The sequence below is a fragment of the Onychostoma macrolepis genome, chromosome 06, assembly GCF_012432095.1.
Source record: "Onychostoma macrolepis isolate SWU-2019 chromosome 06, ASM1243209v1, whole genome shotgun sequence".
In the NCBI taxonomy this organism is placed as follows: Eukaryota; Metazoa; Chordata; class Actinopteri; order Cypriniformes; family Cyprinidae; genus Onychostoma; species Onychostoma macrolepis.
The window spans coordinates 793,280-814,205 of NC_081160.1; the positions used below are offsets into that span (position 1 = coordinate 793,280).

General features: G+C 37.9%; 1 protein-coding gene across 1 annotated transcript in view; it reads left to right on the top strand.

Moving 5' to 3' along the window:
• LOC131542155 (voltage-dependent T-type calcium channel subunit alpha-1I-like) overlaps positions 1-20,926 on the top strand; it is a 145,712-nt gene continuing 124,786 nt past the window's right edge. The window contains exon 1 of the mRNA XM_058778542.1: positions 1-493. The gene's annotated coding sequence lies outside the window, so the exon portion shown is untranslated. The remainder of the gene's footprint in view (positions 494-20,926) is intronic.

Consider the following 20,926-nt stretch of genomic DNA (forward strand, 5'->3'; position numbering starts at 1 on the left):
CACGTTTATTGAAGCGCGTCAGGATGAGCATCCCTGTCTCTCTTCTACAGAATCACCGGGAACGCGCGCTCCCGCGTGCGCTCACCTGAGGCGGAGGTGCGCGCGCGCGCTCAGGTGATGCAACAGAACCCACGCGAGACACTCAACACACGGGCTCGCGACGGTGTTCCTGCGTCTTCAGGAGCAGCAGATGACTGGAGATGGAGCCTCGGTGCGCGTCTGAGGGATTCGAGGGAGACGCGTCTGAAGATCGTTCCTGAATCCAGAACCCAGCATGAGGAACGCGTGAGGAGCAGCAGGGAATCCGCTTCAGCTCATGAATGGATTTGTCTCGTGGATTTGAGTGTTCTGGAGGAATATCTCTGTCTGAAGGATCTGCGTTTGTTTGCGCTCGTTTAAACGCACCGGAGCGCAATACTATCTGACAGTTCGTTCGCTGAGAGACTCGTTCAGGATCATCTCGACACATCAAACTTTAATGACACAAATCAAGGTGAGTTCAAGAAATCATGGCTCAAACTTTTCCATTCATCTGATCACACTGCGTGAATGGATAAACCATTATCAGAGGCTTCGTGGCGCACAGAACACACACACACACACACACACACACACTCTCTCTCTTAAATGTTTGTGTGTTAATACGGTCATCTAACTTTGAGTATACTGCTGTGGTCTTATGTTCGTCTATATGGTTTAGTTATTGTGTATAAACTAAGTATTAAAATAAACCATACATAAATATTCCACAAGTAACCTAAAATTTAATTTTAAATAATTTAAATGTTTAATAGACGTATTTATTTTTATTATAAAATATGTATTCATTTGTGTGTGTGTGTGTGTGTGTGTGTGTGTGTGTGTGTGTGTTTTTTTTTTTATTAATATAAATTAATTGTATTTATTTATTTATTTCGTTTTATTTCGGTTTGTCAGTATGTTTGGGGGTACAACCCTAAATCCTGATCATTTGCGAAAACAACTTTCAGATTCATCGATGTGAGGTATTATTAACCAGAATCGTTTATTGAGTTAAAAGTCGAATTTGTTGCTATTATCTGTCGTTCGCACCTGCTCATCCGGTCTCTTCCCTGATTGATTATTGATTAGCTGCTTTATTCGTATCCAGACGCAGCGGTAGACACTGTAAGGCATGGAGATGGAATGCTTTTGTCATGGTTATTGCTTATTTACAGTCATCAGCAGAACTCAGATGTGTTATTGTTTTATTTATAGCGCGCGGAGACAGGTGCGCGCTCCCGTGGGCTGTCAGGGCGTCTTTGTGCACGCGCTCGCTGTAACGAGTTTCAGATTTCTGCGACTCAGTGTTTAGTTTGTTTTAAAGAAAGCGTTGAAGGGTTATAACCTGATGATCGACTCATTCACTCGTGCATGCGTTAACATGAGTTATAAACTAAATAATTTAATGTCGCCTAATATTAATTTCAAAATTTAGGCTACTAATACAATGTCAAAAATTAAAACTTGCATCTATTAATATTATTTATTGGACCTGAGCTTATATTATGTAACGTTTAAAAAATATGAATAAATATCCTAGCATACTTTATTGCTAATTTTTAGTGTATGTTAGTTAATGTGTTCACTTACCTTATTGTAAAGGGGTTAAAGATTTTTTTTTTTTTACAAATAAATGTTGTTTGACTCATAAATGCATCACGTTTCATTTTCTCTTTAATGCTTATGTTATTTTTTAACCTTTCCTGACTCATCCAGAAAAAAATAAAACAAAAAATAAAACCCTTTATAATACATTTAATTTTGAACATTGTGCTTAACTGGTCATTAGTTAGAAATCAGTTTAGAAATGAAAAGACCAGAGATGTCTGCGGTCTGAATGAGCGACGCTGTGGTTTGTCTGTTTTTCTGATCTCAGGCGTTGTGAGTTTGTGTTGAGGATTGGCGAGTGTTTGAGCTCATGGAGCTTGTCATTGATTTGCATTCATTGTTTAATGAGAAAAACCTCTTCCTCATTCCAGAGCAGGATTAGATCCACACCGCTTCCCCTTCATTTAGGCTGGTGTTCAGTGGTTTTATGAACAGTGTTCGTGGTGACACCTGCATGAGGACACATGTCACGTCTGGGCTCTGTGCTTTGATCAAGTCATTGATTGTCATGTCGAGCCAGTGAAGAACCCGAGCCACTGTTGCCTCCTGAACCACTGATATTTGGTTCAGTACGGCTCGTTCCAGAGTCGATCAGTAGTTGTGGTTTCTGTCTGTGATGGTCGTTCCTCATCAGCTTTCAGAGCGCCTCTGATCTGATGGAGAACACGTGTGTGTTTCAGTGAGACACCCAGGCAAACGTTGAAATATCCAGTTTTCTAAAATAAAATAAGTATTGAACACGTCACCATTTTTCTCAGTAAATATATTTCTAAAGGTGCCATTGATGTCGGTAACAACCCAAGTAATCCATACATACAAAGAAAACAATACAAATAAGTTTCGAAATTAAGTTCTGTGTAATAAAATGGAATGACCAAGAGAAAAAGTATTGAACACACTTACAGAAATGTATTTACTATTTCGTACAAAAGCCTTTGTCGGTAATGACAGCTTCAAGACGCCTCCTGTTTGGAGAAACTAGCGTATGCATTGCTCAGGTGTGATTTTGGCCCATTCTTCCACACAAACAGTCTTCAGATCTTGAAGGTTTCATGGGCCTCTTCTATGAACTCTAAACTTAGTTCTTTCCATAGCTTTTCAATTGGATTCAAGTCAGGTGATTGGCTGGCCATTCTAGCAGCTTTCTTTCTCTGAAACCAACTGAGAGTTTCCTTGTCTGTGTGTTTGGGATCATTGTCTCGCTGAAATGTCCACCCTCATTTCATCTTCATCATCCTGGTAGATGGCAGCAGATTTTTAGCAAGAATGTCTCGCTACATTTTTCCATTCATCCTTCCTTCAACTATATGAATTTTGCCAGTGCCGCACTATGATGTTTTGGGGTGATGTGCAGTGCCATTTGACCTCCAACCATGGTGTGTATTATGGCATCCAATCCAAAGAGTACAATTTTTGTCTCATCTGACCAGACTATATTCTCCCAGTATTTCACAGGCTTGTCTAAATGTTGTGCAGTAAACGAGTTTCAAAATGCTTTTTTCTTCAGCATTAGAGCCTTGCGTGGTGAGCGTGCGTACAGGCCCCGGCGGTTGAGTGCATTACTTATTGCTTTCTTTGAAATAATTGTACATGCTAATTCCAGGTCTTTCTGAAGCTCTCCACAAGTGGTCCTTGGCTTTTGGACAACTCTTCTGATAATTGTTTTCACTCCTCTCTCAGAAATCTTGGAACATTCAGAAGTATAGAAATCCTTCTGTAACCAAGGCCATCAGTATGTTTTGCAACAATAAGGTTGTGAAGGTCTTGAGAAAGCTCTTTGATTTTACCCATCGTGAAATGTTTCTTGCGTGACACATTGGTCATGAGACACCTTTTTATAGGCTATCAGTTGGGACTGAAGCAGCTAATATTAATTTCCACTGACAAGGGGCAGGATTTCTTTCTAATTACTGATAGATTTTAGAGATGTTTTGGCTTTCCATGCCTTTTTGCACCTCCTTTCTTCACGTGTTCAGTACTTTTCCCCTGTGTCATTCCACTTTATTACACAGAACTTAATTTCTGAATGTATTTGTTTTGCTTTCTTTGTACGTATGGATGTCTTGGATTGTTACCGACATTTTGGTTACACTTTATTCTGATAGATAAGTAACTTTGCAACTACATATCAACTAATTCTCATTAATTTTCAACTACATGTCTACTAACTCTCAGAGTAGAGAGGGTTAGGTTTAGGGTTAGTAGAAAAAGTTGACATACTTGCAAAGATTCTTATAGTCAGTATGTTGTATGTTGTGGACCCATCAAAATAAAGTGTTAGAAGATATTAAGCAGACAGTCTACTAATACTCTAATGACTGCTAGTTGACATGAATTTGCAAAGTTATTTACTGTTAGTAGAATGTCTAAAGTGGACTATCGAAACAAAGTGTTACCCATTTTTCTAAAATACATACATGCATGTGTGTGTATTTATACATAATAAATACAGACACACACACACACACACACACACACAGTATATATTATGTAAACAAAAACTTTTATTTTGGATAAAATTTGGATCATCTACAGAAGAAGTGAGTGTAATGGGTTTTTATGAATCTTTGCAAATCGCCTTTCCTAATAATGTGCTAGTTAGCCAGTTTCACCGCTAAAGTAAACACTACTGCTAGTCACCACGGAAGAGAGGGGCGGGGTCAGCAGAGCTCATTAGCATTTAAAGCAACATGGACTAGAATAGCGTGCTGAAAACAGAGCTGATTTTGACAGGTTTAAAATGGGTGTTTTTTTTACACTACCACTGAGAAATTTCAACCAAAGTATGTTATAAACTTTTCATTAAGACCCTAAAGAATCATATCAACTTGTGGAAAATGGGCGTCCGATGACCCCTTTAAGAATTAAATAACTTTTTAAAACAATTTAGTGAAGGTTGTGAGAATGTTTCCCTGTTAACAGAGCAGATGAGGTTAGTTAGAGTGATAGTATAAATACTCTCTGAACTGAAAAAACGCTTCACTTTTCTCTTTTTGACTTGAGCTACTGATCCATTGGTAATAATTCACTAAAAATGATAATTTACTCGCCCTCATGCCATTCCAAACCTGTTTGACTTGCTTTCTTTCATCCGTTGAACACAAAAGATGATATTCAGAGAAATGTCTTGGTTTTTTTTTTTTGGTACATACAATGAAAGTCAAGGGGGTTTGCTCTTCAAAATACCTGCTTTTGTGTTCCACCGAAGAAGGTAAGCCTTTAGAAATGTCACGAGGACAAGTAAATGATTATTTTTGGATGAACTGTCCTTTTAAAGTATGTCAGTAGTCTGTACGACTCCTGCTCTATATTCCAGAGCTTCTGAAGCTGAAGTGGATCTTCTGAAGTTTGCATCCACCGATGTCTTAAAGGGATAGTTCACCCAAAAATGAAAATGTGATGTTTATCTGCTTACCCCCGGGGCATCCAAGATGTAGGTGACTTTGTTTCTTCAGTAGAACACAAACAAAGATTTTTAACTCAAACCGCTGAAGTCTGTCAGTCATATAATGCCAGTCAATGGGCACACAATCTTTGGGAGAAAAAAAAACATGCACACACAAATCCAAATTAATGGCTTGTGGCTCATGACGATACACTGATGTCCTAAGACACGAAACGATCGGTTTGTGCGAGAAACTGAACAGTATTTATATAATTTTTTACCTCTGATACACCTCAATGTCCAACTCTCCTGAGCTCATCCACAACATCCGGCGCGTGACGCGCCAACGGCTCTGGAACATAGATGTATATATACATAGATATATACGTAGATCCTTACATATTGTGGCCCATAGAAACCGTCACTAATGATGAATCTATGTATGTATATCTATATCAATGTGCCAGAGCAGGTTGACGCTTCGCGCTCCGGATGTTGTGACAGTTGGACATTGAGGTTTATCAGAGGTAAAAAATTATATAAATACTGTTCAGTTTCTCGCACAAACCGATCGTTTCGTGTCTTAGGACATCAGTGTATCGTCACGAGCCACAAGGTTTAATTTGGATTTGTGTGTGCATGTTTTTTTTTCTCCCAAAGATTGTGTGCCCATTGACTGCCATTATATGACCGACAGACTTCAGCGGTTTGAGTTAAAAATCTTCGTTTGTGTTCTACTGAAGAAACCAAGTCACCTACATCTTGGATGCCCTGGGAGTAAGCAGATAAATATCAAATTTTCATTTTTGGGTGAACTATCCCTTTAATGAGTCTACTGTGTCTCGTATTATGGAAGCACTTCTGATTTGTGGAAGTTCCACTTGAAAAGACTGAAACAAATCATTCCAGATCATAAGGTTGTGCTACAATAATAAGTCTGTGAGCTGTATGTTTTCCCTCATGTTCTGTTTTCAGACGTCAGGAGAATAATATAACACTTGGTGTTTTAATGTGACGTGATATAACAAGAATATCTATGGCACAAGCTGTTTTCAGTCACTGTGTCTTTTCCTTTATTTTCTTTTTTTCCTTTGTGTTCCACTAGAAATATAAAAAGACAACACATCCTGTACGTTTGTGGTTTAATGTGCAGTATATCCCATGAATAATTCACTGTAAGATTCTGTTTTTCTCCTCAAATCCTCACGTCTCCAGATGATTTAAATGCAATTGTCTCCCTTTTCGCTTCTAATCTCTATTAGCACTGTTTATCAGAATGTTTCTAAAGCAGGGAAATACAATATTTGTTATGTATCAAAAAAAAAACAGAAATCACTTTGAAATGTTATCACTGATGTTAATGAACATTTTTGCTTAAGGCAACATATACAGACATTTATTACTACAGTGATATTTAACACATCTCTAATATTGTTGCAGAAATAATCAAGCTTTAGGGGTTATTCATGGTATGCTAAAATGAATTTGTTGATGCTTTTGAGTAGTAGAATAATAATAATGTAGAAAAATGTCACCTCATTGTGTTCAGTTTTGAAAATGCTTATTATTGCATTCATAGAGTGAATCTTTTGCTGATTGTTTGCAGTTTAACTGAAATGACTTCCATAATTCACACAAAGCATTATGGGCCATAGGGAAAAGGTGGATACACTCTTAAATATCCCTTGTGGTGAAAATCACAATGTTTTTGTGTTTATCTGGTGTTTTTAATATGCTTAGAGATGTGAAAATTCATCAGTCAACAGAATTGCTGAGCATTTTCTCCTTAAAACTGCAGAGAACCAAAGACAGTCTCAAAAACGCAGACTGAAACACCGTTTTCTACCGTCAGTGTTTCATATCATTAGTGAAGTGTTTCTACCCGAGGATGCTGGGTTTCAGAAGGTTTCTGTCTGAGATGGTGAACGGGAACACGGTTTATCTAACATTAGCAACACATTATGAGCTGTTTTGTAATGCAGTCAGGCTAAATGATAACAATTACTTTGTGATTCTGATATTACAGAGAGCGATATATTAAATGCATTAGCATTCTGATACATGGATCTGTAGACGATTGGTTCCTCTTCTTCAGAATCAGTTTCTGGTTCAAACATGTACGGCTGAATGAATCCATTATTACCGTTTGCCGTTGTGTAGTGTTTACTTCAGTTCACCGAGTGAAAGTGGAGCAGGAAGACAGGGCTGCTGTGATTGGGTGGAGGCGGGAACTAATTTACATACCCACAGATCTGTGCATATTAAATGAGGTACAGGTGTAGAATTCAAGCCATTTTAAAGTATGAATAAATTATTTACACCAGAAAAAAAACATTTAAATATTTAATTTGTACTATTAAAAATAATTTGTGATTTCAGGGGGACTTTATAAATGTTGCAAAAGGTGTTTTTTTTTTTGTTGCTGTGATGAAATAGATAGAACCATGTTTGTCTTAGTTTGAAAGACATCTGAATAATCTAAAGAACCATTTTCCACTATAAAGAACCTTTTGTACAAAGAAAAGCTCCCACAAATGTTAAACGATCCATCAATGCCAATAAAGAACCTTTTTTTTTTTTTTAAGAGTGTAGTTTTCTGTTACACTGTAACATTATAATGTATGAATGCGTCTGTAAAGTTTCCATCTGTTTTATCCTGATTGGCTCTGTGTGGGCGGCAGGATCAGTTTCTCGTGATCTCTGGATGCTGATTGGTCCAGTGGGGATGCTAGTCTTTGACTGGTCTTACTGTAGAGAGAAGACTAAGCAAAAACATGCTAACTGAACAGCAGTGGCTTGTGTTTTTAGCAGGTTATGATGATAACAGAGCTCCAGAGAGCTGCCATGTGCCTCTGCTGTGTTTGAGGGGTTTCACAGCTGTTGATTTGGTGTTGTGATCAATAGAACTAATAACTCGGCCCTCCGACCTTGCCCTAGAACACACACACACACGCACACACACACGCACACACACACACACACACACACACACGCACACACACACACACACACGCTTGTTCTCTATCTTTTGACTTGAAATTGTTTCTTCTCATTAAGCTGGTGTGCTAATTGCAGTGAGGATCAGAGCAAGGCGTTATGGGTCAGTGAATCTCTCTCTCGGTTCTGTTATTCTGGTCGGACTGAAGCGTCTGCTTTAAGCTCACAGAACGTCTTCGGGTCGGTGAAGTCCTGCGGCTGCTGTGACTGAGTTATGGCCGCATTAATATTGGATCAGCTGCAGACGGAGGCGTCCGTGGTTCAGTTCTGAACCGATCCGGTTATGTTATTAAACCAGACTGAGTGTTACGTCTGGATCCGCTGGTCATAAATAGTGTGAGAACGGCCTGTCTGTGAGAACAGCAGATAAATCACAGTCCAGTGTGAATCACAGACGTTGATCTTATGATGTTTGTGTTTCTGAAGGCTCAGGGTAACACAAATCTGATCTCACGGTCATCATGTGTTTGGTGTCAGTCATTGCTCTGAACACTTGACACTGCTGTTAGATGAAGAGCGTGATAATCATGAATCCAGTCTCAAAAATCTCATTTACTGTAGAATGCAGAATGTGACAGAATTTGGAAATATTTGAATTTATTATCTCCAAAGTAGTGCTGTACAGTTAATCAAATTACAATCAAGATATGGCTAGTGTCTGTGACTAATTGAATTGCAGTGTTTTTTTTTTTTTTTTTTTTTTTATATGCAGTTGTGTCTCTTGGATGACAGCCTGCTATAATAAAAGTTTGACATAACTTGAAAAAAATATTACAGAAATGTATTACTTTTGAAAATGATAAAAACATTCTTTGTTGTGCTGCATTTTATTTAACAAAATAAAAGAAATAAAAATGCAACATTGTGGTCAGGGTTATTATTATATATAGTTAACTAAAGCTAAAACCATTAAATGCCATTTGAAATAAACTTTAACTGAAATAAAAATGTATATTAATCTCTATACAGCTAGTTGCTAAAGCAACATTTTTCATTTTTGTTTAGTTTAACTTCATGCAGTACAATAACTAAAACTAAAACTGAAATAAGTGAATATAAGCTATGTAGACAAAAAAGTAATAATGACAAAAACACAACAAACTGACTAAAAATAAAAATAAAATTAAAACAGAAAATATAATATATTCTGTTGTAATGAAGTGTTTAGATTTTATTTTAATTAGCATTTAAAGATTGATTGTATTAAAGATTTATGAATTCAATTGATTAGACATGCTTTTGGATGATTAAAATTGATTTACCTGATTTAAAACAAAACGTGGAAAACATTAAATTTATTAAAAAAAATAAAATAAAAAAAAAGATTTCATAGGGCCAAAGTGCTATAAATAATGTGTCTGTGTTTGTTAGTTAGTTTTGTTTATTATTATTATTATATATATATATATATATATTTTTGTTCTATGGCTTGTGTCTGTGTTCGTCATTCAATTTCTGACTGTTTACCTTAAGCAGCATTGTTTTAAATTAATTAGATTATTCATTACATTCAGCAGTTCAATGAGTCCTGATCGTTTCAGTTGTAGTGTGTGACTCTCGTAACTGAAGTGTGTGTGAACAGATCCGTCCTGCGCTGCTGTGTGAACCTGAGCACTGTTTAGATGTTGAGACGGGATGCTGAAACTGGTGGAGAGACACAGTGTGATTGAGTTACTGATGGAGACGTGAAGCTGTGTGTGTGTGTGTGTGTGTAACACCGTTAACTGCAGAGCCGTCAGCTGCACCATGGGAGGATTTCAGACTCTTTAAGAGAGGAGAGAATGAAGGGCGTCTGATGCTCACCTGACTGATCTGATCTGATGAACACACGCTGCTCTGTGCTTCAGGTTTGGATGCAGATCACGTCAAAGATGCACATCTTATGTGTTTGTAAATGAGTCTCACCTGTGCTGGTTAACATTATTCAGTTAGTTTGACGTGATTAGCTGATATCATGATGTTCTTGATGGAATGAACTGACATAGAATAGCATTCAAAAGTTTTTAAAAGAAGTCTCTTCTGCTCACTAAGGCTGTATTTAATTGATCAAAAATACAGTAAAAATAGTGAAATAATATTATAATTTAAAATAGCTAATTTCTATGTGAATATCTGTTCAAATTTAATTTATTCATGTGATCAAATCTTGATTTCAGCATCATTCTAATATGCTGATTTGCTGCTCAAGAAACATTTCTGATTATTATTAATGTTGAAAACAGTCGTGCTGCGCAATATTTTTGTGGAAACCGTCATACATTTTATTTTTCAGGATTCACAGATGAACAGAAAGTTCAAAAGAACAGTATTTATTTGAAATATATCTCTTTTATAACATTATAAATGTCTTTACTGTCACTTCTGAACAATTTAATGTGTCCTTGATGAATAATTAATTTCTAACCTTTTGATTAGTAGGGTATATGTATAGAATCATACTGGCTAATTTATGTTTGTGGGTTTTATGTTTCCTTGAACCTGGAAATGACAGAAGTTTTAAGATTTTGACACTAAAAACAAGAATATTTTAGATCAGCGTAAATAATTTCAAAGCTCTTTCCAGTAATTTTCATTTATTCATTTAGCAGATGCTTTTATCTAAAGTGGCTCTCAGATGAACCTGCTATTCTGATAATGCCATTTGTAATGTATAACTCTTCTTTAATATTAAATTAGAGAAGTATATAAAATATCAGATTCATCAGTGGTTTGAGACTGCTGTATGTACAGTGTATGAATACAAACTCATCATGTGTTCTAGACTGAAGGATGTTGATGATCAAAACACACGCTGCTGCCGTTCATTTGATTCCTCAGATGATTTTTGTTATTTGTCCTGATTGAACCGTGTGACATGTGTCTGAATGCGAGGATCTCTCTGTCTAGTCGAGCGCTGGGTTAATCTGGGTTAATTTATCAGTGCAATAATAGTTGTACTGCAATGATAGTAATAAGTATTTTTGTGTTGCCGTGGAGACAAATGGAATAATGATCACGTGAGCATCAGTAATGAACACATTAGTGACGTGTTGATTGTGTTTGCTGTGATGTATTTATCAGAGCAGATTCAGTTCAGGAGCTGATCGTCTTCTCAGACATCTTTCTGATGGAGTGTGTGTGTGTGTGTGTGTGTGTGCAGTGTCTCACTGCAGTGCAGCAGCAGCATCTGGACGTTTGCCACTCTATTAAACGACTCAATTAAATGACTTGGGGCGAAAGTTTGGGACTCTCTCTCTCTCTCTCACTGTGTGTGTGTGTGTGTGTGTGTGTAACAGGAGCTAATAATAAAAGACGACACAATGAGTTTTCCTCTCTTACCCAGCGGCTGAATCTCTGTACAAGAGTCTCTCTCTCTCTCTCTCTCTCTCTCTCTGTGTGTGTGTGTTCAACTAAATGGCTTTTATTCACTTATTTCACACATTCAACCATTTTGTAGTGAGTGTGAGACTGCAGTGGTGAGACCAGTGTCTGTGTGTGTGTTTTTTTCTTCAGTACTTCAGCTCTTTGTATTTTATTATTGTTTTCATTATTATTAATATTAAAATGCATTTATTTATTATTATTATTTAATTTTTGTTTTATTGGGTTTATTTTTATTTTTATTTCTGTGTATGTGATGTTTGATATCAGTTCTGGAAGCTGGTCTGATCTGTAGCTTTACTCTGTAATCAATGTGTCACTCAGAGACGCTGTGAAGCGAACGAGAGACACTGAAACTGATCTGCAGATTCTCTCTCTCTCTCTGCATGTTTAATCACAGATGTTTTATCTTTTACATCGGTCTAAAGGTGATCGGCCTCTCTCTGATCTGCAGTGGATGACTGTGGTGTAGATATCACACACATCAGAACATGATCTCCACAGATATTTAATATACATGCAGTATATTACCACAGCAACACCTTAGCGACCACCTCCAACACCATTGCATTGTAGTGGTGAGTTTTGCACAGGTATTCACATTCTTGAAATCTGTTATGTATAAATTTTAATGTTGTGTGTGTGTGTGTGTGTGTGTGTGTGTGTGTCAGCAGATGTTGTCATATTGTAGCAGCAGTGCTCCTCTCTCTCTCTCTCTCTCTCTCTGTTACCGGGGAAACACCCAGGTGATGCTCAGAAGGTTTTCGTGTCGTTGGTGAAATGATGGCATTATTAATAACCATCATCAATATTTCAGTCCATTCAGGAAAAGCCATTTGACTCGTGAAACACACCAGCACATCTGCCTCAGTCCTGCTGCTTTTACTCCTGCTTGATAAATGATTATTAAAGGTGCTGCATGTAATTTTTCAGACTGTACGAAAGCATTAAAATCCCATAATGTTTGCAGACATGTAGGAAACATGCTAAATTGACATACTAACAGCTCTGATTAGATAATAGATGTGTTTGAAGTCATATTGAAATGCAGTTAAACACACTCAAAACAGTATTAATCTGTATCACTGCATCACTAAACAGCTGCAATTATACACTAATTATTCTCAAAGAAATGGTGTATTCTTATTAAATATAATCAACAAATGTAATGGTTTATTGAGCCATGTCTATCTAAGAACAGCTCTTCACTTTTACTGTAACATTAACATCACTGTAACCTATTACCTCTGTGTCTGGAGCACCTGATACTGTCCAAACTCGTGTGTGTGTGTGTGTGTGTGTGTGTGTGTTTTGAATGTTCACAAGTAGAGTGGATGAACACTGAGCTATCTGTGTGACAGTTTAGTGCTTAATGAGTCCAGACTCAACGTATGTGTGTGTGTGTGTGTGTGTGTGTGTGTGTGTATGTGTTTATAGCAGAGCTCACTCATGGAACAACACATATATGATGGTGTTATTGAGATTTAGCAAAACAAATAATGTCAAATTCATGTGCTGTGCTGATTGACTGCTGTGTTCATGTGGGTGTTTGATTCAGAGACATGAGGAGCTGCTCATAAATCAATAACAGCAGCCAGAGCGTCAACAAGAGATGAACACGTGAAGATCAGAATCAGAGAGGCTGAGCAAAATGTTTAGGAAATGAAGAGTGTGCATATCCAGTGAGAATACGAGAGAGAACAACTTTCTTTCGACTATTCTGGTGTTCTGATTGGACAAGCAGCGCTCTGAGTCTTTTGATTGGTCAAGAGCAGCCTTATGAGTGTTCTGATTGGTCGGGCGGTGTTCCGAGCATTCTAATTGGTCAGGCATGTCTTGATTGGTCAAGAGTGGAGTTTCAAGTGACCTGATTGGTTGAGTGGCAGTTTGAGTGTTTTATTGGTCAAGTGGCATTCAAAGTGTTCTGAATGGTCGAGCGGTTGTCCGAGTGTTTTGATTGGTCGAATAGCATTCTCAGCATTCTGATTGGTTGAGCAGCACTGGCCTTAGTATTCTTATTGATTGAGAGTGGCATTGTGAGTGTTCTGATTGGCCAGGCGGTCATCCGAGTGTTCTGATTGGTTGAGTGGCGATCTGAGTGTTTTGATATACAGACCAGCATCTCAATATTGAGTCGGTGTTTGTGTGGCTCCACTGGTGTGTGTGTTTGTGTGTTTCAGAGGACTGTCAGTCTGTGTATTTCTGATTAGCGTTGACTTCTGAGTCTCTGTTGACACTGTGGAACTGAACAGAATTACAGAGCACTTTGTGTGAAATGTCAGTGACCTGATATGAACTCCATGCTTACAGTACTTTTTTAAAATTGAAGCTGGTTTACCTGCATGTGTAACTGTTGTGTGGAAGTCTGAATGTCAGTCATGTGATCACCTGCAGTCCGTGATAATGTGTGTGTGATATTTATATTCATGCGCACATTTATCTAGTCCAGTGTTTAGTGTTATTTACGAATCATGTTCACCGTTGAGACGTCTGCAGAGGGAGGTGTTGTCAGATTCAGCTCACTTCAGGACACAATTACCAGGCAGCTATTTGCAGTGGGATTGTTTATTAGCAGGTGGGATTAATTACAGGGTGAGACGAGAGAGAGAGAGACTCTCTTTGTGTGTGTGTGTGTGTGTGTGTGTGTGTTGCCCACGCAGAGAGATCAATCCTGAGCTGCTATTCATAGACACCACATGAAACCTCACCACTGAAGACTGTCTGTCTGTCCTTCAGTTCTAAAACACACACACACACACACACACACACGCACTGATATATGAGTCATGACACATTTGACATCAGTCATTAAACGTTTCATTGCTTCTGCTGTGTTGAGTGTTAATTTCCTGCCCAGAGAGGAAGTGACATGAAAGTCAAGCAAAACTTTGTGAATCTCACTCTGTCAAGAACGCGTTGCTCATATTTCCTAAATCTACAAAATTAAAAGAAAGAAATTGTGATTTTTTTAAAATATTTTTTAATTGTGATAATTATTTATTTATTTTTTAACATTGATAGTTAAACACATTTTACCCTTATTTTCTAGTTATACTAATGTGAAAAAAGAATATATTATTTAAGGGTGTTTTCACACCTGTAGATCGATTGCTTTGTTCCGAAACAGGGATTAAAATGATTACAATGTTGGTTTTTATTGTTGGTGCGGTTTGCTTTCACACGGCAAAGTTTCTAAACGAACCAAAATTGTTAATACAAGTCATGTGCGAGTAAACTGTCCTCTCATTGGTCCACGGAGCTGGAATGACAATAAACATGATTCATTTGGAAAGAGAGGCAAACAAACTCTCTCTCTCACACACACACACACACACACACACACATATTTATTAATTTATCATTTTGAGCAGGAATCCAGGATTCGTCAGCAAAACATTGTTAAAATGCACCTACTACGAAGAGCATTAAGACGGCATTATAAAATGAAAAGGTGCGCTTTGATTTTGAATGAAGACATGCACACTCACTGCTTTTCACGGAACGTACGTAATCACCCATTATACAGTGTGATATACCCTGGTTCGTTGGTCCGTTGGATCGGATTGCTTTCTCACTACAACTGAACCACTCCAGAGTTGTTTTCAATCAAGCCGAGACCACCTCGTTCAGGCGATCTCGGACCGACTGTTTTGGCCTGGATCCGAGCGTGATTGCCGTGTTCACTTATGCCCAAACGTGCCAGGTTCCGAAACAACGGGCCAGATGTGAAAACACTGTAAATCAAGTATTCATTTATTATTTAGCACATCAAAATTTGCTGAATGCTAATTAAAATCCAATCATTTGTAGTATTTTCTATAGTAATCTATTACCAGGCTTGCACAATTTCACAATCCCTTTGGGCAGGCGTTCTTTGGTAGGTTCATTTGAATTCTGATAGCTCAAAATGAATTTAACTAGCCTGAATAAAAAAAGACATCGGTTGAACTTCACTACGGACAAATCAGCATGATCAAAAACTTCTGTGATTGTATTTTTCCTTCAAATAACATATCAAGAGCGTAGGAATGCAATGCATCACAAATCTCATGGTTCAGATCATATTCCAGATTTTGAGTCACAGATCGAATCTTTTTTTTTTTTTTATGGTCAAATACGATCCGTTTCACCACCACAAGCGAGTGAACAACGCGAATCAAGGAAGGAATTTTATATCACTATTCAGTATAGCCCGTCAGGCGCTGATGCATTTTGGTAGAGAAGATGCAATAGCCCTGGTTAGCGATTTTGCAAGCCCTGCATTAAAACAGATATATAGGCTATTAATGAGAATCATCAATGAGAATAATTTGAGTTGCAAAAAAACCTCAAAAGATGCATTTCAGAAATGATACTATTGAGTAAATGTGTTTATTTGTCATAAAAACAGTCATAATGCAAAAAAATCTTCCTAAAAATCTTCCTAAAAAGAGGCCTAATTGTGCTCTTTATGCACAATTTAATAAAAAAAAGTCCTCTTATTTTGGGCTGTAATGTAATGCCACGTTCATTCATGTTAAACCTCCAGATCTGTGTGTGTGTGTGTGTGTGTGTGTGAGAGAGAGATGTTTGTCTGATTCTGTATTTCTGCTCGTTCTCTTGTTCTGTTTCCCATCTCGTGTCTCTCTTTTTTTTTTTTTTTTTTTACCTCCCCCTGTGTCTCTTTGTTAAACAAGAGTGTGTAGGTGTGTGTTTTACACTTATGTAAATTGTCACGTTATGCAACGTGAGGTGTGTGTGGATTATACAGAGCTCAATATAGACTGAGCTTATAGATCTTGAGATATTTGTGTGTGTGGATGTGTTGAGTCCCGTAATCACACTGAGCGTTCGCTTGTTTTCTGTAGTTCAGAGCAGAAGTAGTGACTCTTCAGCTGTTTGGAGTGATTCTGTTTCATTATTTTGTGTTGTGTGTCAGACGGGCTGGGGTGTGTTTGTCAGGGTTGGAGCGGCTGTAGGGTTTTACCCCAGTAATGTGTAATTCAGACTGTCCCAGTTCTTCATAATGACCCTCATCAGTCGTGATCTGAACGCTTCTCACGCTCCTGTAGAGATCAGCAGACATACAGAGCTCATAATACCACACCGTAGCAGAAAATATCATATTCATGCAGAAACACAAGTTTATAACGTGTCAAATCCTACACTAGACAAGCTTGTTATTCTTAAGAATGTTTTCTCACATATATTCAGTGATTTACAGCAGCAAAGTGAGCTGAAATAATCATAAGATGTGATATATGTGGCTGTTTTTAATGTGATGGTGTGTCCATTGATGCCACAAAGCTGAGAAAAGTTGAATTTAATGCAAATGAGCAGCAGCGGCGACTGCCAATAGGAGTGAGATGTGAGGTCATGTGACGTGTCTGTCAGTAAGATGATGCTCTGTGTGATTGATCTCTGCACACATGCAGTGTGATGATGATGATGATGTGTGAGGAACAGTGAGATTGATTCATATATTGATTATCTTTCATCTCATATGATGATCGTGATGTTATTTTAGGTTTCCCTGCAGAACAACAGTGAATGATGTTGTTTTGTTGAATAAGAATGACTTCTTATTTTAGTTCCTCATTTGTGGTGGTATTCCTCCAGTAATATATCAAGTGACATTTGGTCAATGCTTGACTCTTTTCCTAATTCATTTGCAATTTTTTTTTTTTTTTTTAATTGAGTGATTTCCTCTATGCATTGGTATTTCAAAACCACTAGTGTTTTATTTATTTATTTATTTATTTATTCTTACTTGGTTTAACCACAGTGACACAGTGTCTAAGTACCCCATGAAACAATATTACAGCCGTCCAAAGACGTCCATATAAAAATGCAGCACTATTAGTGTGTGTGTCCTGTTTTACTGCGATCAGAGCTGTTCTAGAACATTTCTGAGCTGGTCTGGGTTGAATCTCTAATAGAAAGTGTGTGAAGTGTTTTTGGCGTCAGTCCAGGTCATGTGATCAGACAGGAAGTGGTTTGTGTCCCAGTGTAGTGCTGCTGTTCTCTGAGCTGACAGCAGATGGATGAGTGTTTCTCGGTTCAATAGACATGTTTTTAATGTTCGTGAGAAGGCCGAGGGCCTAACCAGGGTTTGTGTGTCTGTGTTTAACTGTACGAGTGTGAGGATTGATGGGATGCTGAACAGGTGCTTGTGGTCTGGATCTTCTGAGGATGTTTGAATCTGTGTCTCGGCGTGTCTCAGTGACTCATTGTGTCTGTGTGTCTCAGAGTTTTTCAGTCTGTCAATTCAATTCAGTTAAGCTTTATTAGCATGACTGTGTAACACAATGTTGCCAAAGCAATAACACGCACGCACGCACGCACACACACACACACACACACACACACACACACACACACACACACACACACACACACATATATATATATATATATATATATATATATATATATATATATATATATAAATAAAATCCATCTAAATAAATGAAAATGTAAAGTAAGTCAGTTTGGAGTTAATCATGTTTAACATCTAACAAACACTGTGAATGGTTAATACATATTTAGCAGCGAGTGCAGCTGTTATCATCTTCTCCGAGTAAGAAGGGCATTTTCTCAGTATCACTAAGTTCAGTAAATGATGGAATCAATGCTTCAAATCTGGGGAGAAATGTTTCCCTCACATTGTGATATTTAGCACAAATCAGCAGAAAGTGCTGCAGAAAGTGAGGAGGGCTTTATATCGGACTGAATCAGGATCAGATCGATGGAGGTGATGCCAGAACTGAACACATCTCTTCTGGATCTCAATGTTCAGCGGGTATAAGCCTAATTCAGCTCTGCAGGCATCATTGGATGTGCCTCTATGGACCACTAAAATGTTTTTGATAATTTCTAGTTGTGGTTTTTCTATTGAAGTTTTACCCAGTTTTTAAAATTTAGTACTGGTCCCCAAATTTCACATCCATATAAAATAATTGGTTTTATTGAGTTATATAATTTAATCCAAGTTTTAATGTGCAGTTTTAATTGACCACATCGTGAGTTTATTGCATAAAAAGCCCTCCGAGCCTTTTTGCTCAGTGTTTTGACAGCCAGACCGATGCGCTGATGTGGATGCCCAGGTAACTGTAGCTAGTGCTGTGCTGTTGCACCTGTCCCTTATATGTGAACTGGTGTTTGTTTCCCTGAGACCTGGTCTTCTTCTGGAACACCATGACTCTGGTTTTGTCCAGGTTTATGGTCAGGGCCCAGTGGTGACAGTATTGTTCCAGCAGGGCGTCTGAGCTCTGTAGGCCGGGGATCTCAGAGCGCTCCAGTGCTGCAGATCATTCATGTAGATGTTAAATAGAGTTGGTCTCAGACTGCAGCCCTGCTGGAAATAACGCTGTTCTGTGATCGTTGATTTTCACCGCACATTTACTGTTGGTGTACAGAGACTGTATAATATTAAAGGTTTTTCCACCAATACCAAATTTTAGGAGTTTGTACGGTAACCATCATGCCAAATTGAGTCAAAAGCTTTTTTAAAATCGACAAAACATGCAAGTATTTTCCTTTGTTTGTCCTTGATGCTTTTATGAATTAGTGTATGAAGAGAGTAGATGTGGTCAGATGTGAGATGCTTTGGTAGAAAACCAAGTTGAGCTTTATTTAAAATGAGATGAGATGAATGTGACAATACGGCTGTTTATTATACTGCAGAACAGTTTTCCTAAAGTACTGCTCACGCAGATGCCAAGATAATTATTGGGGTCAAATCGGTCACCTTTTTTAAATTTGGGGGTGATCAGTCCTTCAGACCAGATCTCAGGGAAGTTACCGGACCATAAAACCAAATTGAATAGTTTGGCTAGAGCTTTAATCAGTGTCTCTGAGTGTGTGCGTGTCTCACAGTGTCTCTGTCTCAGAGTGTGTTTGTGTCTCAGTGTGTCTCAGTGTTTCAGTTTCTCAGCATCTCTTGGTGTGTCTCAGATTGTCTCAGTGTGTCTCACAGTGTCTGAGAGTTTCTCGGCGTGTCCAAGTGTGTCTCAGTGCTGCCAAATCTCACGCTTTCGCTGCAGTTTTGCCTGTTTTCACATGCACTTATGCCACACATCCAATTACTCACGAAAAAAAAAAAAAAAAAAAGATCTTGGGCCGAGACTCGCGTTACTGTAATTGAGTAGCTTTTTTGTGGACTTCTACTTTTTAAAGTAATTTTTAAAATCTGTAATTTTACTTTTACTTAAGTATATTTTGTTTGAAGTATTGTACTTTGCTACATTTTAAAACACATGAATTACTGAGTAAAAAAAAAATCGCTCCCTGGAAACTACTGCAGTAAATAATGGGCAGGAGATCAAACTGGCGCTAAAATCAGAAGAAAGATGCAGACGGACAAGACAGGTGTTAATGGAGCAGACGCAGCTGAAAACCAAACCCCGTCGTATTCTGCTGAAGTTGAACTCGAAGGAAATGAAGTGAACCCCTGGCCATGTTTATGCTCTATTATGACGATATTATTACGATTTGACATTATCAGTATTTTGCCAAAAACCAAACAAAACGCTCCTACAGAGTGCCGTGAAGTCTAGTAGATTAGACCAGCTGCTTTCACTGCGTGATTCAGTCTGTTAAAATGTATTTAAAATGATCACGGAATTGAAGATATAGGTTTCGTTCCTGAATGAATCAACTGTTTAAATGATTCGGTTCAGTCTCAATGACTCACTTATTAACAGTGACTTGGTGACACCTGCTGGCGGTTTTAATTTCACATTTAAAGTATCTTTTATTTTTTGATAATTTCAAATGAGTATTCAACATTTTATGTCTTACATAACAAAACATTATTTCTGCATTTGTAACTGCAGGTTAAATGCATTCATGTCCTGCATTAAACAGTGTGTAAATACATCTAAATGCCACGTCAGATGAAGCTTCTGTGTTTCCTCTGCATTGCAAAGATGAATTTTGTTGATGCTGATTTAATTTGCCTGGTAACAGCCCAAATGTCTTATTATTCTAAATAACTGATTCCTGTAATTAAAAACAACTAGTTTGAGATTTATAGGCCTGTCCCAGGGGTGTCAAACTCAGTTCCTGGAGAGCCGCAGTCCTGCCGAGTTTAGTTCCAACCCTGCTCCAACACACATACCATGTAGTTTTCAAATAAGCCTAAATGATTAGATTAGCTGGAGCAGATGTGTTTAATTGGGGTTATATCTCAACTGTGTAGGGCTGTGGCCCTCCGGGAACTGAGTTTGAGACCCTTGGCCGATCACAGTTTTGTAATTTTTACTGAGTTAATTTTAAATGAGCTACTTTTTACTTTTACTTGAGTAGATTTTTAGACTGGTACTTTTACTTGTACTTAAGTAAAATTTCATTAATGTAATGGCACTTTTACTTGAGTAAAATATTTTCATACTCTTTCCACCTCTGGAGACTAGGTATATATATTTGTGTAGCTGCATGCGCGGCATAATTTTGATCACCCCTGACAAAATCTCACTCCAAGGTTTTTTGAAAGGTTGGCAGGTATGGTGTCTCAATATGTATCTGCATGTCTCGGTGTGTCTCATGTCTCACAGTGTCTGAGTGTCTCAGATT